Here is a 14,388-nt window from a genome sequence, read left to right as displayed (position 1 = left end):
GCAGGGCGTGCTGGAGAATGTGGGAGGAGAGTCAGTGCTGCAGGGCGCGCTGGACAATGTAGGAGGAGAGTCAGTGCTGCAGGGCGCGCTGGAGAATGTAGGAGGAGAGTCAGTGCTGCAGGGCGCGCTGGAGAATGTGGGAGGAAAGTCAGTGCTGCAGGGCGTGATGGAGAATGTAGGAGGAAGGTCAGTGCTGCAGGGAACGCTGGAGAATGTAGGAGGAGAGTCAGTGCTGCAGGGCGCGCTGGAGAATGTAGGAGGAGAGTCAGTGCTGCAGGGCGCGCTGGAGAATGTGGGAGGAAAGTCAGTGCTGCAGGGAATGCTGGAGAATGCAGGAGGAAAGTCAGTTCTGCAGGAAACCCTGGAGAATGCAGGAGGAACGTCAGTGCTGCAGGGAGCACTGGAGAATGTAGGACGAGAGTCAGTGCTGCAGGATGCCCTGGAGAATGTAAGAGGAAAGTCAGTGCTGCAGGGCGCGCTGGAGAATGTAGGAAGAGAGTCAGTGCTGCAGGGCACGCTGCAGAATGTAGGAGGAAAGTCAGTGCTGCAGGGCGTGCTGGAGAATGTAGGAGGAGAGTCAGTGCTGCAGGGCACGCTGGAGAATGTAGGAGGAAAGTCAGTGCTGCAGGGCGTGCTGGAGAATGTAGGAGGAAAGTCATTGCTGCAGGGTGCGCTGAAGAATGTAGGAGGAAAGTCAGTGCTGCAGGGCGCGCTGGAGAATGTAGGAGGAAAGTCAGTGCTGCAGGGAGCGCTGGAGAATGTAGGAGGAAAGACAGTGCTGCAGGGTGCGCTGGAGAATGTAGGAGGAAAGTCAGTGCTGCAGGGCGCGCTGGAGATTGCAGGGAGGAGAGTCAGTGCTGCAGCGTGCGCTGGAGAATGTATGCGGAGTGTCAGTGCTGCAGCGTGCGCTGGAGAATGTATCAGGAAAGTCAGTGCTGCAGGGCGCGCGGGAGAATGTAGGAGGAAAGTCAGTGCTGCAGGGCACGTTGGAGAATGTAGGAGGAAAGTCAGTGCTGCAGGCCGCGCTGGAGAATGTAGGAGGAGAGTCAGTGCTGCAGGGCCTGATGGAGAATATAGGAGGAAGCTCAGTGCTGCAAGGAACGCTGGAGAATGTAGGAGGAGAGTCAGTGCTGCAGGGCGCGCTGGAGAATGTAGGAGGAAAGTCAGTGCTGCAGGGAGCGCTGGAGAATGTAGGAGGAAAGACAGTGCTGCAGGGTGCGCTGGAGAATGTAGGAGGAAAGTCAGTGCTGCAGGGCGCGCTGGAGATTGTAGGGGGAGAGTCAGTGCTGCAGCGTGCGCTGGAGAATGTAGGAGGAGTGTCAGTGTTGCAGCGTGCGCTGGAGAATGTATCAGGAAAGTCAGTGCTGCAGGGCGCGCTGGAGAAAGTAGGAGGAAAGTCAGTGCTGCAGGGCACGTTGGAGAATGTAGCAGGAAAGTCAGTGCTGCAGGCCGCGCTGGAGAATGTAGGAGGAGAGTCAGTGCTGCAGGGCGCGCTGGAGAATGTGGGAGGAAAGTCAGTGCTGCAGGGCGTGATGGAGACTATAGGAGGAAGGTCAGTGCTGCAGGGAATGCTGGGGAATGTAGGAGGAGAGTCAGTGCTGCAGGGCGCGGTGGAGAATGTAGGAGGAAAGTCAGGGCTGCAGGGCGCGCTGGAGAATGTAGGAGGAAAGTCAGTGCCGCAGGGCGCGCTGGAGAATGTAGGAGGAAAGTCAGTGCTGCAAGGAGCGCTGGAGAATGTAGGAGGAAAGACAGTGCTGCAGCGAACGCTGGAGAATGTAGGAGGAAAGTCAGTGCTGCAGGGCGCGCTGGAGATTGTAGGGGGAGAGTCAGTGCTGCAACGTGCGCTGGAGAATGTAGGAGGAGTGTCAGTGCTGCAGCGTGCACTGGAGAATGTATCAGGAAAGTCAGTGCTGCAGGGCGCGCTGGAGATTGTAGGGGGAGAGTCAGTGCTGCAGCGTGCGCTGGGTAATGTAGGAGGAGTGTCAGTGCTGCAGCGTGCGGTGGAGAATGTGGGAGGAAAGTCAGTGCTGCAGGGCGTGCTGAGAATGTAGGAGGAGAGTCAGTGCTGCAGGGCGTGCTGGAGAATGTAGGAGGAGAGTCAGTGCTGCAGGGCGCGCTGGAGAATGTAGGAGGAGAGTCAGTGCTGCAGGGCGCGCTGGAGAATGTAGGAGGAGAGTCAGTGCTGCAGGCGGCGCTGGAGAATGTAGGAGGAGAGTCAGTGCTGCAGGGCGCGCTGGAGAATGTGGGAGGAAAGTCAGTGCTGCAGGGAATGCTGGAGAATGCAGGAGGAAAGTCAGTGCTGCAGGGAGCGCTGGAGAATGTAGGCGGAAAGTCAGTTCTGCAGGAAACCCTGGAGAATGCAGGAGGAAAGACAGTGCTGCAGGGAGCACTGGAGAATGTAGGAAGAGAGTCAGTGCTGCAGGATGCGCTGGTGAATGTAAGAGGAAAGTCAGTGCTGCAGGGCGCGCTGGACAATGTAGGAAGAGAGTCAGTGCTGCAGGGCACGCTGCAGAAGGTAGGAGGAAAGTCAGTGCTGCAGGGCGTGCTGGAGAATGTAGGAGGAAAGTCAGTGCTGCAGGGCGTGATGGAGAATATAGGAGGAAGGTCAGTGCTGCAGGGAACGCTGGAGAATGCCGGAGTAGAGTCAGTGCTGCAGGGCGCAGTGGAGACTGTAGGAGGAAAGTCAGTGCTGCAGAGCACGCTGGAGAATGTAGGAGGAAGGTCAGTGCTGCAGGGAACGCTGGAGAATGTAGGAGGAAAGTCAGTGCTGCAAGGCATGTTGGAGAACGTAGGAGGAGAGTCAGTGCTGCAGGGCGTGCTGGAGAATGTAGGAGGAGAGTGAGTGCTGCAGGGCGTGCTGGAGAATGTGGGAGGAGAGTCAGTGCTGCAGGGCGCGCTGGACAATGTAGTAGGAGAGTCAGTGCTGCAGGGCGCGCTGGAGAATGTAGGAGGAGAGTCAGTGCTGCAGGGCGCGCTGGAGAATGTGGGAGAAAAGTCAGTGCTGCAGGGCGTGATGGAGAATGTAGGAGGAAGGTCAGTGCTGCAGGGAACGCTGGAGAATGTAGGAGGAGAGTCAGTGCTGCAGGGCGCGCTGGAGAATGTAGGAGGAGAGTCAGTGCTGCAGGGCGCGCTGGAGAATGTGGGAGGAAAGTCAGTGCTGCAGGGAATGCTGGAGAATGCAGGAGGAAAGTCAGTTCTGCAGGAAACCCTGGAGAATGCAGGAGGAACGTCAGTGCTGCAGGGAGCACTGGAGAATGTAGGACGAGAGTCAGTGCTGCAGGATGCCCTGGAGAATGTAAGAGGAAAGTCAGTGCTGCAGGGCGCGCTGGAGAATGTAGGAAGAGAGTCAGTGCTGCAGGGCACGCTGCAGAATGTAGGAGGAAAGTCAGTGCTGCAGGGCGTGCTGGAGAATGTAGGAGGAGAGTGAGTGCTGCAGGGCACGCTGGAGAATGTAGGAGGAAAGTCAGTGCTGCAGGGCGTGCTGGAGAATGTAGGAGGAAAGTCATTGCTGCAGGGTGCGCTGAAGAATGTAGGAGGAAAGTCAGTGCCGCAGGGCGCGCTGGAGAATGTAGGAGGAAAGTCAGTGCTGCAGGGAGCGCTGGAGAATGTAGGAGGAAAGACAGTGCTGCAGGGTGCGCTGGAGAATGTAGGAGGAAAGTCAGTGCTGCAGGGCGCGCTGGAGATTGCAGGGGGAGAGTCAGTGCTGCAGCGTGCGCTGGAGAATGTATGCGGAGTGTCAGTGTTGCAGCGTGCGCTGGAGAATGTATCAGGAAAGTCAGTGCTGCAGGGCGCGCGGGAGAAAGTAGGAGGAAAGTCAGTGCTGCAGGGCACGTTGGAGAATGTAGGAGGAAAGTCAGTGCTGCAGGCCGCGCTGGAGAATGTAGGAGGAGAGTCAGTGCTGCAGGGCCTGATGGAGAATATAGGAGGAAGCTCAGTGCTGCAAGGAACGCTGGAGAATGTAGGAGGAGAGTCAGTGCTGCAGGGCGCGCTGGAGAATGTAGGAGGAAAGTCAGTGCTGCAGGGTGCGCTGGAGAATGTAGGAGGAAAGTCAGTTCTGCAGGGAGCGCTGGAGATGTAGGAGGAGAGTCAATGCTGCAGGGTGCGCTGGAGATGTAGGAGGAGAGTCAGTGCTGCAGGGCGCGCAGGAGAATGTAGGTGGAAAGTCAGTGCTGCAGGGCGCACTGTAGAATGTAGGAGGAAAGTCAGTGCTGCAGGGTGCGCTGGAGAATGTAGGAGGAAAGTCAGTGCCACAGGGCGCGCTGGAGAATGTAGGAGGAAAGTCAGTGCTGCAGGGAGCGCTCGAGAATGTAGGAGGAGTGTCAGTGCTGCAGGGTGCGCTGGAGAATGTAGGAGGAAAGTCAGTGCTGCAGGGCGCGCTGGAGATTGTTGGAGGAGAGTAAGCGCTGCAGCGTGCGCTGGAGAATGTAGGAGGAAAGTCAGTGCTGCAGGCCGCGCTGGAGAATGTAGGAGGAGAGTCATTGCTGCAGGGCGCGCTGGAGAATGTGGGAGGAAAGTCAGTGCTGCAGGGCGTGATGGAGAATATAGGAGGAAGCTCAGTGCTGCAGGGAACGCTGGAGAATGTAGGAGGAGAGTCAGTGCTGCAGGGCGCGGTGGAGAATGTAGGAGGAAAGTCAGTGCTGCAGGGAATGCTGGAGAATGCAGGAGGAAAGTCAGTGCTGCAGGGAGCGCTGGAGAATGTAGGAGGAAAATCAGTTCTGCAGGAAACCCTGGAGAATCAGGAGGAAAGTCAGTGCTGCAGGGAGCGCTGGAGAATGTAGGAAGAGATTAAGTGCTGCAGGGCAAGCTGCAGAATGTAGGAGGAAAGTGAGTGCTGCAGGGCGTGCTGGAGAATGTAGGAGAAAAGTTAGTGCTGCAGTGCGTGCTGGAAAATGTAGGAGGAGAGTCAGTGCTGCAGGCAGCGCTGGAGAATGTAGGAGGAGAGTCAGTGCTGCAGGGCGCGCTGGAGATTGTGGGAGGAAAGTCAGTGCTGCAGGGAATGCTGGAGAATGCAGGAGGAAAGTCACTGCTGCAGGGAGCGCTGGAGAATGTAGGAGGAAAGTCAGTTCTGCAGGAAACCCTGGAGAATGCAGGAGGAACGTCAGTGCTGCAGGGAGCGCTGGAGAATGTAGGAGGAAAATCAGTTCTGCAGGAAACCCTGGAGAATCAGGAGGAAAGTCAGTGCTGCAGGGAGCGCTGGAGAATGTAGGAAGAGATTAAGTGCTGCAGGGCAAGCTGCAGAATGTAGGAGGAAAGCGAGTGCTGCAGGGCGTGCTGGAGAATGTAGGAGAAAAGTTAGTGCTGCAGTGCGTGCTGGAAAATGTAGGAGGAGAGTCAGTGCTGCAGGCAGCGCTGGAGAATGTAGGAGGGGAGTCATTGCTGCAGGGCGCGCTGGAGAATGTGGGAGGAAAGTAAGTGCTGCAGGGCGTGATGGAGAATATAGGAGGAAGCTCAGTGCTGCAGGGAACGCTGGAGAATGTAGGAGGAGAGTCAGTGCTGCAGGGCGCGGTGGAGAATGTAGGAGGAAAGTCAGTGCTGCAGGGAATGCTGGAGAATGCAGGAGGAAAGTCAGTGCTGCAGGGAATGCTGGAGAATGCAGGAGGAAAGTCACTGCTGCAGGGAGCGCTGGAGAATGTAGGAGGAAAGTCAGTTCTGCAGGAAACCCTGGAGAATGCAGGAGGAACGTCAGTGCTGCAGGGAGCACTGGAGAATGTAGGACGAGAGTCAGTGCTGCAGGATGCGCTGGAGAATGTAAGAGGAAAGTCAGTGCTGCAGGGCGCGCTGGAGAATGTAGGAAGAGAGACAGTGCTGCAGGGCACGCTGCAGAATGTAGGAGCAAAATCAGTGCTGCAGGGCGTGCTGGAGAATGTAGGAGGAAAGTCAGTGCTGCAGGGCGTGCTGGAGAATGTAGGAGGAAAGTCAGTGCTGCAGGGCGTGCTGGAGAATGTAGGAGGAAAGTCATTGCTGCAGGGTGCGCTGGAGAATGTAGGAGGAAAGTCAGTGCCGCAGGGCGCGCTGGAGAATGTAGGAGGAAAGTCAGTGCTGCAGGGAGCGCTGGAGAATGTAGGAGGAAAGACAGTGCTGCAGGGTGCGCTGGAGAATGTAGGAGGAAAGTCAGTGCTGCAGGGCGCGCTGGAGATTGTAGGGGGAGAGTCAGTGCTGCAGCGTGCGCTGGAGAATGTAGGAGGAGTGTCAGTGTTGCAGCGTGCGCTGGAGAATGTATCAGGAAAGTCAGTGCTGCAGGGCGCGCGGGAGAAAGTAGGAGGAAAGTCAGTGCTGCAGGGCACGTTGGAGAATGTAGCAGGAAAGTCAGTGCTGCAGGCCGCGCTGGAGAATGTAGGAGGAGAGTCAGTGCTGCAGGGCGCGCTGGAGAATGTGGGAGGAAAGTCAGTGCTGCAGGGCGTGATGGAGACTATAGGAGGAAGGTCAGTGCTGCAGGGAATGCTGGGGAATGTAGGAGGAGAGTCAGTGCTGCAGGGCGCGGTGGAGAATGTAGGAGGAAAGTCAGTGCTGCAGGGCGCGCTGGAGAATGTAGGAGGAAAGTCAGTGCCGCAGGGCGCGCTGGAGAATGTAGGAGGAAAGTCAGTGCTGCAGGGAGCGCTGGAGAATGTAGGAGGAAAGACAGTGCTGCAGCGAACGCTGGAGAATGTAGGAGGAAAGTCAGTGCTGCAGGGCGCGCTGGAGATTGTAGGGGGAGAGTCAGTGCTGCAGCGTGCGCTGGAGAATGTAGGAGGAGTGTCAGTGCTGCAGCGTGCGCTGGAGAATGGATCAGGAAAGTCAGTGCTGCAGGGCGCGCTGGAGATTGTAGGGGGAGAGTCAGTGCTGCAGCGTGCGCTGGGTAATGTAGGAGGAGTGTCAGAGCTGCAGCGTGCGCTGGAGAATGTGGGAGGAAAGTCAGTGCTGCAGGGCTTGATGAAGAATGTAGGAGGAAGGTCAGTGCTGCAGGGAACGCTTGGAGAATGTAGGAGGAGAGTCAGTGCTGCAGGGCGCGCTGGAGAATGTAGGAGGAAAGTCAGTGCTGCAGGGCACGCTGGAGAACGTAGGAGGAGAGTCAGTGCTGCAGGGCGTGCTGGAGAATGTAGGAGGAGAGTCAGTGCTGCAGGGCTTGCTGGAGAATGTAGGAGGAGAGTCAGTGCTGCAGGGCGTGCTGGAGAATGTAGGAGGAGAGTCAGTGCTGCAGGGCGCGCTGGAGAATGTAGGAGGAGAGTCAGTGCTGCAGGCGGCGCTGGAGAATGTAGGAGGAGAGTCAGTGCTGCAGGGCGCGCTGGAGAATGTGGGAGGAAAGTCAGTGCTGCAGGGAATGCTGGAGAATGCAGGAGGAAAGTCAGTGCTGCAGGGAGCGCTGGAGAATGTAGGAGGAAAGTCCGTGCTACAGGGCAAGCTGGAGAACGTAGGAGGAGAGTCAGTGCTGCAGGGCGTGCTGGAGAATGTAGGAGGAGAGTCAGTGCTGCAAGGCGTGCTGGAGAATGTAGGAGGAGAGTCAGTGCTGCAGGGCACGTTGGATAATGTAGGAGGAGAGTCAGTGCTGCAGGCAGCGCTGGAGAATGTAGGAGGAGAGTCAGTGCTGCAGGGCGCGCTGGAGAATGTGGGAGGAAAGTCAGTGCTGCAGGGAATGCTGGAGAATGCAGGAGGAAAGTCAGTTCTGCAGGAAACCCTGGAGAATGCAGGAGGAACGTCAGTGCTGCAGGGAGCACTGGAGAATGTAGGACGAGAGTCAGTGCTGCAGGATGCCCTGGAGAATGTAAGAGGAAAGTCAGTGCTGCAGGGCGTGCTGGAGAATGTAGGAAGAGAGTCAGTGCTGCAGGGCACGCTGCAGAATGTAGGAGGAAAGTCAGTGCTGCAGGGCGTGCTGGAGAATGTAGGAGGAGAGTCAGTGCTGCAGGGCACGCTGGAGAATGTAGGAGGAAAGTCAGTGCTGCAGGGCGTGCTGGAGAATGTAGGAGGAAAGTCATTGCTGCAGGGTGCGCTGAAGAATGTAGGAGGAAAGTCAGTGCCGCAGGGCGCGCTGGAGAATGTAGGAGGAAAGTCAGTGCTGCAGGGAGCGCTGGAGAATGTAGGAGGAAAGACAGTGCTGCAGGGTGCGCTGGAGAATATAGGAGGAAAGTCAGTGCTGCAGGGCGCGCTGGAGATTGCAGGGGGAGAGTCAGTGCTGCAGCGTGCGCTGGAGAATGTAGGCGGAGTGTCAGTGTTGCAGCGTGCGCTGGAGAATGTATCAGGAAAGTCAGTGCTGCAGGGCGCGCGGGAGAAAGTAGGAGGAAAGTCAGTGCTGCAGGGCACATTGGAGAATGTAGGAGGAAAGTCAGTGCTGCAGGCCGCGCTGGAGAATGTAGGAGGAGAGTCAGTGCTGCAGGGCCTGATGGAGAATATAGGAGGAAGCTCAGTGCTGCAAGGAACGCTGGAGAATGTAGGAGGAGAGTCAGTGCTGCAGGGCGCGCTGGAGAATGTAGGAGGAAAGTCAGTGCTGCAGGGTGCGCTGGAGAATGTAGGAGGAAAGTCAGTTCTGCAGGGAGCGCTGGAGATGTAGGAGGAGAGTCAATGCTGCAGGGTGCGCTGGAGATGTAGGAGGAGAGTCAGTGCTGCAGGGCGCGCAGGAGAATGTAGGTGGAAAGTCAGTGCTGTAGGGCGCACTGTAGAATGTAGGAGGAAAGTCAGTGCTGCAGGGTGCGCTGGAGAATGTAGGAGGAAAGTCAGTGCCACAGGGCGCGCTGGAGAATGTAGGAGGAAAGTCAGTGCTGCAGGGAGCGCTGGAGAATGTAGGAGGAGTGTCAGTGCCGCAGGGTGCGCTGGAGAATGTAGGAGGAAAGTCAGTGCTGCAGGGCGCGCTGGAGATTGTTGGAGGAGAGTAAGCGCTGCAGCGTGCGCTGGAGAATGTAGGAGGAAAGTCACTGCTGCAGGCCGCGCTGGAGAATGTAGGAGGAGAGTCATTGCTGCAGGGCGCGCTGGAGAATGTGGGAGGAAAGTCAGTGCTGCAGGGCGTGATGGAGAATATAGGAGGAAGCTCAGTGCTGCAGGGAACGCTGGAGAATGTAGGAGGAGAGTCAGTGCTGCAGGGCGCGGTGGAGAATGTAGGAGGAAAGTCAGTGCTGCAGGGAATGCTGGAGAATGCAGGAGGAAAGTCAGTGCTGCAGGGAGCGCTGGAGAATGTAGGAGGAAAATCAGTTCTGCAGGAAACCCTGGAGAATCAGGAGGAAAGTCAGTGCTGCAGGGAGCGCTGGAGAATGTAGGAAGAGATTAAGTGCTGCAGGGCAAGCTGCAGAATGTAGGAGGAAAGTCAGTGCTGCAGGGCGTGCTGGAGAATGTAGGAGAAAAGTTAGTGCTGCAGGGCGTGCTGGAAAATGTAGGAGGAGAGTCAGTGCTGCAGGCAGCGCTGGAGAATGTAGGAGGAGAGTCAGTGCTGCAGGGCGCGCTGGAGATTGTGGGAGGAAAGTCAGTGCTGCAGGGAATGCTGGAGAATGCAGGAGGAAAGTCAGTGCTGCTGGGAGCGCTGGAGAATGTAGAAGGAAAGTCAGTTCTGCAGGAAACCCTGGAGAATGCAGGAGGAACGTCAGTGCTGCAGGGAGCACTGGAGAATGTAGGACGAGAGTCAGTGCTGCAGGATGCGCTGGAGAATGTAAGAGGAAAGTCAGTGCTGCAGGGCGCGCTGGAGAATGTAGGAAGAGAGTCAGTGCTGCAGGGCACGCTGCAGAATGTAGGAGCAAAATCAGTGCTGCAGGGCGTGCTGGAGAATGTAGGAGGAAAGTCAGTGCTGCAGGGCGTGCTGGAGAATGTAGGAGGAAAGTCAGTGCTGCAGGGCGTGCTGGAGAATGTAGGAGGAAAGTCATTGCTGCAGGGTGCGCTGGAGAATGTAGGAGGAAAGTCAGTGCCGCAGGGCGCGCTGGAGAATGTAGGAGGAAAGTCAGTGCTGCAGGGAGCGCTGGAGAATGTAGGAGGAAAGACAGTGCTGCAGGGTGCGCTGGAGAATGTAGGAGGAAAGTCAGTGCTGCAGGGCGCGCTGGAGATTGTAGGGGGAGAGTCAGTGCTGCAGCGTGCGCTGGAGAATGTAGGAGGAGTGTCAGTGTTGCAGCGTGCGCTGGAGAATGTATCAGGAAAGTCAGTGCTGCAGGGCGCGCGGGAGAAAGTAGGAGGAAAGTCAGTGCTACAGGGCACGTTGGAGAATGTAGCAGGAAAGTCAGTGCTGCAGGCCGCGCTGGAGAATGTAGGAGGAGAGTCAGTGCTGCAGGGCGCGCTGGAGAATGTGGGAGGAAAGTCAGTGCTGCAGGGCGTGATGGAGACTATAGGAGGAAGGTCAGTGCTGCAGGGAATGCTGGGGAATGTAGGAGGAGAGTCAGTGCTGCAGGGCGCGGTGGAGAATGTAGGAGGAAAGTCAGTGCTGCAGGGCGCGCTGGAGAATGTAGGAGGAAAGTCAGTGCCGCAGGGCGCGCTGGAGAATGTAGGAGGAAAGTCAGTGCTGCAGGGAGCGCTGGAGAATGTAGGAGGAAAGACAGTGCTGCAGCGAACGCTGGAGAATGTAGGAGGAAAGTCACTGCTGCAGGGCGCGCTGGAGATTGTAGGGGGAGAGTCAGTGCTGCAGTGTGCGCTGGAGAATGTAGGAGGAGTGTCAGTGCTGCAGCGTGCGCTGGAGAATGTATCAGGAAAGTCAGTGCTGCAGGGCGCGCTGGAGATTGTAGCGGGAGAGTCAGTGCTGCGGCGTGCGCTGGGTAATGTAGGAGGAGTGTCAGAGCTGCAGCGTGCGCTGGAGAATGTGGGAGGAAAGTCAGTGCTGCAGGGCTTGATGAAGAATGTAGGAGGAAGGTCAGTGCTGCAGGGAACGCTGGAGAATGTAGGAGGAGAGTCAGTGCTGCAGGGCGCGCTGGAGAATGTAGGAGGAAAGTCAGTGCTGCAGGGCACGCTGGAGAACGTAGGAGGAGAGTCAGTGCTGCAGGGCGTGCTGGAGAATGTAGGAGGAGAGTCAGTGCTGCAGGGCGTGCTGGAGAATGTAGGAGGAGAGTCAGTGCTGCAGGGCGTGCTGGAGAATGTAGGAGGAGAGTCAGTGCTGCAGGGCGCGCTGGAGAATGTAGGAGATGAGTCAGTGCTGCAGGCGGCGCTGGAGAATGTAGGAGGAGAGTCAGTGCTGCAGGGCGCGCTGGAGAATGCAGGAGGAAAGTCAGTGCTGCAGGGAGCGCTGGAGAATGTAGGCGGAAAGTCAGTTCTGCAGGAAACCCTGGAGAATGCAGGAGGAAAGACAGTGCTGCAGGGAGCACTGGAGAATGTAGGAAGAGAGACAGTGCTGCAGGATGCGCTGGTGAATGTAAGAGGAAAGTCAGTGCTGCAGGGCGCGCTGGACAATGTAGGAAGAGAGTCAGTGCTGCAGGGCACGCTGCAGAAGGTAGGAGGAAAGTCAGTGCTGCAGGGCGTGCTGGAGAATGTAGGAGGAAAGTCAGTGCTGCAGGGCGTGATGGAGAATATAGGAGGAAGGTCAGTGCTGCAGGGAACGCTGGAGAATGCAGGAGGAGAGTCAGTGCTGCAGGGCGCAGTGGAGACTGTAGGAGGAAAGTCAGTGCTGCAGGGCACGCTGGAGAATGTAGGAGGAAGGTCAGTGCTGCAGGGAACGCTGGAGCATGTAGGAGGAAAGTCAGTGCTGCAAGGCATGTTGGAGAACGTAGGAGGAGAGTCAGTGCTGCAGGGCGTGCTGGAGAATGTAGGAGGAGAGTGAGTGCTGCAGGGCGTGCTGGAGAATGTGGGAGGAGAGTCAGTGCTGCAGGGCGCGCTGGACAATGTAGTAGGAGAGTCAGTGCTGCAGGGCGCGCTGGAGAATGTAGGAGGAGAGTCAGTGCTGCAGGGCGCGCTGGAGAATGTGGGAGAAAAGTCAGTGCTGCAGGGCGTGATGGAGAATGTAGGAGGAAGGTCAGTGCTGCAGGGAACGCTGGAGAATGTAGGAGGAGAGTCAGTGCTGCAGGGCGCGCTGTAGAATGTAGGAGGAAAGTCCGTGCTGCAGGGCAAGCTGGAGAACGTAGGAGAGTCAGTGCTGCAGGGCGTGCTGGAGAATGTAGGAGGAGAGTCAGTGCTGCTGGGAGCGCTGGAGAATGTAGGCGGAAAGTCAGTTCTGCAGGAAACCCTGGAGAATGCAGGAGGAACGTCAGTGCTGCAGGGAGCACTGGAGAATGTAGGACGAGAGTCAGTGCTGCAGGAGGGGCTGGAGAATGTAAGAGGAAGGTCAGTGCTGCAGGGCGCGCTGGAGAATGTAGGAAGAGAGTCAGTGCTGCAGGGCACGCTGCAGAATGTTGGAGGAAAGTCAGTGCTGCAGGGCGTGCTGGAGAATGTAGGAGGAAAGTCAGTGCTGCAGGGCGTGCTGGAGAATGTAGGAGGAAAGTCAGTGCTGCAGGGCGTGCTGGAGAATGTAGGAGGAAAGTCAGTGCTGCAGGGCACGCTGGAGAATGTAGGAGGAAAGTCAGTGCTGCAGGGCGCGCTGGAGAATGTAGGAGGAAAGTCATTGCTGCAGGGTGCGCTGGAGAATGTAGGAGGAAAGTCAGTGCCGCAGGGCGCGCTGGAGAATGTAGGAGGAAAGTCCGTGCTGCAGGGCAAGCTGGAGAACGTAGGAGAGTCAGTGCTGCAGGGCGTGCTGGAGAATGTAGGAGGAGAGTCAGTGCTGCTGGGAGCGCTGGAGAATGTAGGCGGAAAGTCAGTTCTGCAGGAAACCCTGGAGAATGCAGGAGGAACGTCAGTGCTGCAGGGAGCACTGGAGAATGTAGGACGAGAGTCAGTGCTGCAGGAGGGGCTGGAGAATGTAAGAGGAAGGTCAGTGCTGCAGGGCGCGCTGGAGAATGTAGGAAGAGAGTCAGTGCTGCAGGGCACGCTGCAGAATGTTGGAGGAAAGTCAGTGCTGCAGGGCGTGCTGGAGAATGTAGGAGGAAAGTCAGTGCTGCAGGGCGTGCTGGAGAATGTAGGAGGAAAGTCAGTGCTGCAGGGCGTGCTGGAGAATGTAGGAGGAAAGTCAGTGCTGCAGGGCACGCTGGAGAATGTAGGAGGAAAGTCAGTGCTGCAGGGCGCGCTGGAGAATGTAGGAGGAAAGTCATTGCTGCAGGGTGCGCTGGAGAATGTAGGAGGAAAGTCAGTGCCGCAGGGCGCGCTGGAGAATGTAGGAGGAAAGTCAGTGCTGCAGGGAGCGCTGGAGAATGTAGGAGGAAAGACAGTGCTGCAGGGTGCGCTGGAGAATGTAGGAGGAAAGTCAGTGCTGCAGGGCGCGCTGGAGATTGTAGGGGGAGAGTCAGTGCTGCAGCGTGCGCTGGAGAATGTAGGCGGAGTGTCAGTGTTGCAGCGTGCGCTGGAGAATGTATCAGGAAAGTCAGTGCTGCAGGGCGCGCGGGAGAAAGTAGGAGGAAAGTCAGTGCTGCAGGGCACGTTGGAGAATGTAGGAGGAAAGTCAGTGCTGCAGGCCGCGCTGGAGAATGTAGGAGGAGAGTCAGTGCTGCAGGGCGTGATGGAGAATATAGGAGGAAGCTCAGTGCTGCAAGGAACGCTGGAGAATGTAGGAGGAGAGTCAGTGCTGCAGGGCGCGCTGGAGAATGTAGGAGGAAAGTCAGTGCTGCAGGGTGCGCTGGAGAATGCAGGAGGAAAGTCAGTTCTGCAGGGAGCGCTGCAGATGTAGGAGGAGAGTCAATGCTGCAGGGTGCGCTGGAGATGTAAGAGGAGAGTCAGTGCTGCAGGGCGCGCAGGAGAATGTAGGTGGAAAGTCAGTGCTGCAGGGCGCACTGTAGAATGTAGGAGGAAAGTCAGTGCTGCAGGGTGCGCTGGAGAATGTAGGAGGAAAGTCAGTGCCGCAGGGCGCGCTGGAGAATGCAGGAGGAAAGTCAGTGCTGCAGGGAGCGCTGGAGAATGTAGGAGGAAAGTCAGTGCTGCAGGGCGCGCTGGAGATTGTTGGAGGAGAGTAAGCGCTGCAGCGTGCGCTGGAGAATGTAGGAGGAAAGTCAGTGCTGCAGGCCGCGCTGGAGAATGTAGGAGGAGAGTCATTGCTGCAGGGCGCGCTGGAGAATGTGGGAGGAAAGTAAGTGCTGCAGGGCGTGATGGAGAATATAGGAGGAAGCTCAGTGCTGCAGGGAACGCTGGAGAATGTAGGAGGAGAGTCAGTGCTGCAGGGCGCGGTGGAGAATGTAGGAGGAAAGTCAGTGCTGCAGGGAATGCTGGAGAATGCAGGAGGAAAGTCAGTGCTGCAGGGAGCGCTGGAGAATGTAGGAGGAAAATCAGTTCTGCAGGAAACCCTGGAGAATCAGGAGGAAAGTCAGTGCTGCAGGGAGCGCTGGAGAATGTAGGAAGAGAGTAAGTGCTGCAGGGCAAGCTGCAGAATGTAGGAGGAAAGTCAGTGCTGCAGGGCGTGCTGGAGAATGTAGGAGAAAAGTCAGTGCTGCAGGGCGTGCT

The sequence above is a fragment of the Carcharodon carcharias genome, chromosome 19 (assembly GCF_017639515.1).
Source record: "Carcharodon carcharias isolate sCarCar2 chromosome 19, sCarCar2.pri, whole genome shotgun sequence".
NCBI lineage: Eukaryota > Metazoa > Chordata > Chondrichthyes > Lamniformes > Lamnidae > Carcharodon > Carcharodon carcharias.
This window is presented reverse-complemented; position numbering follows the sequence as displayed.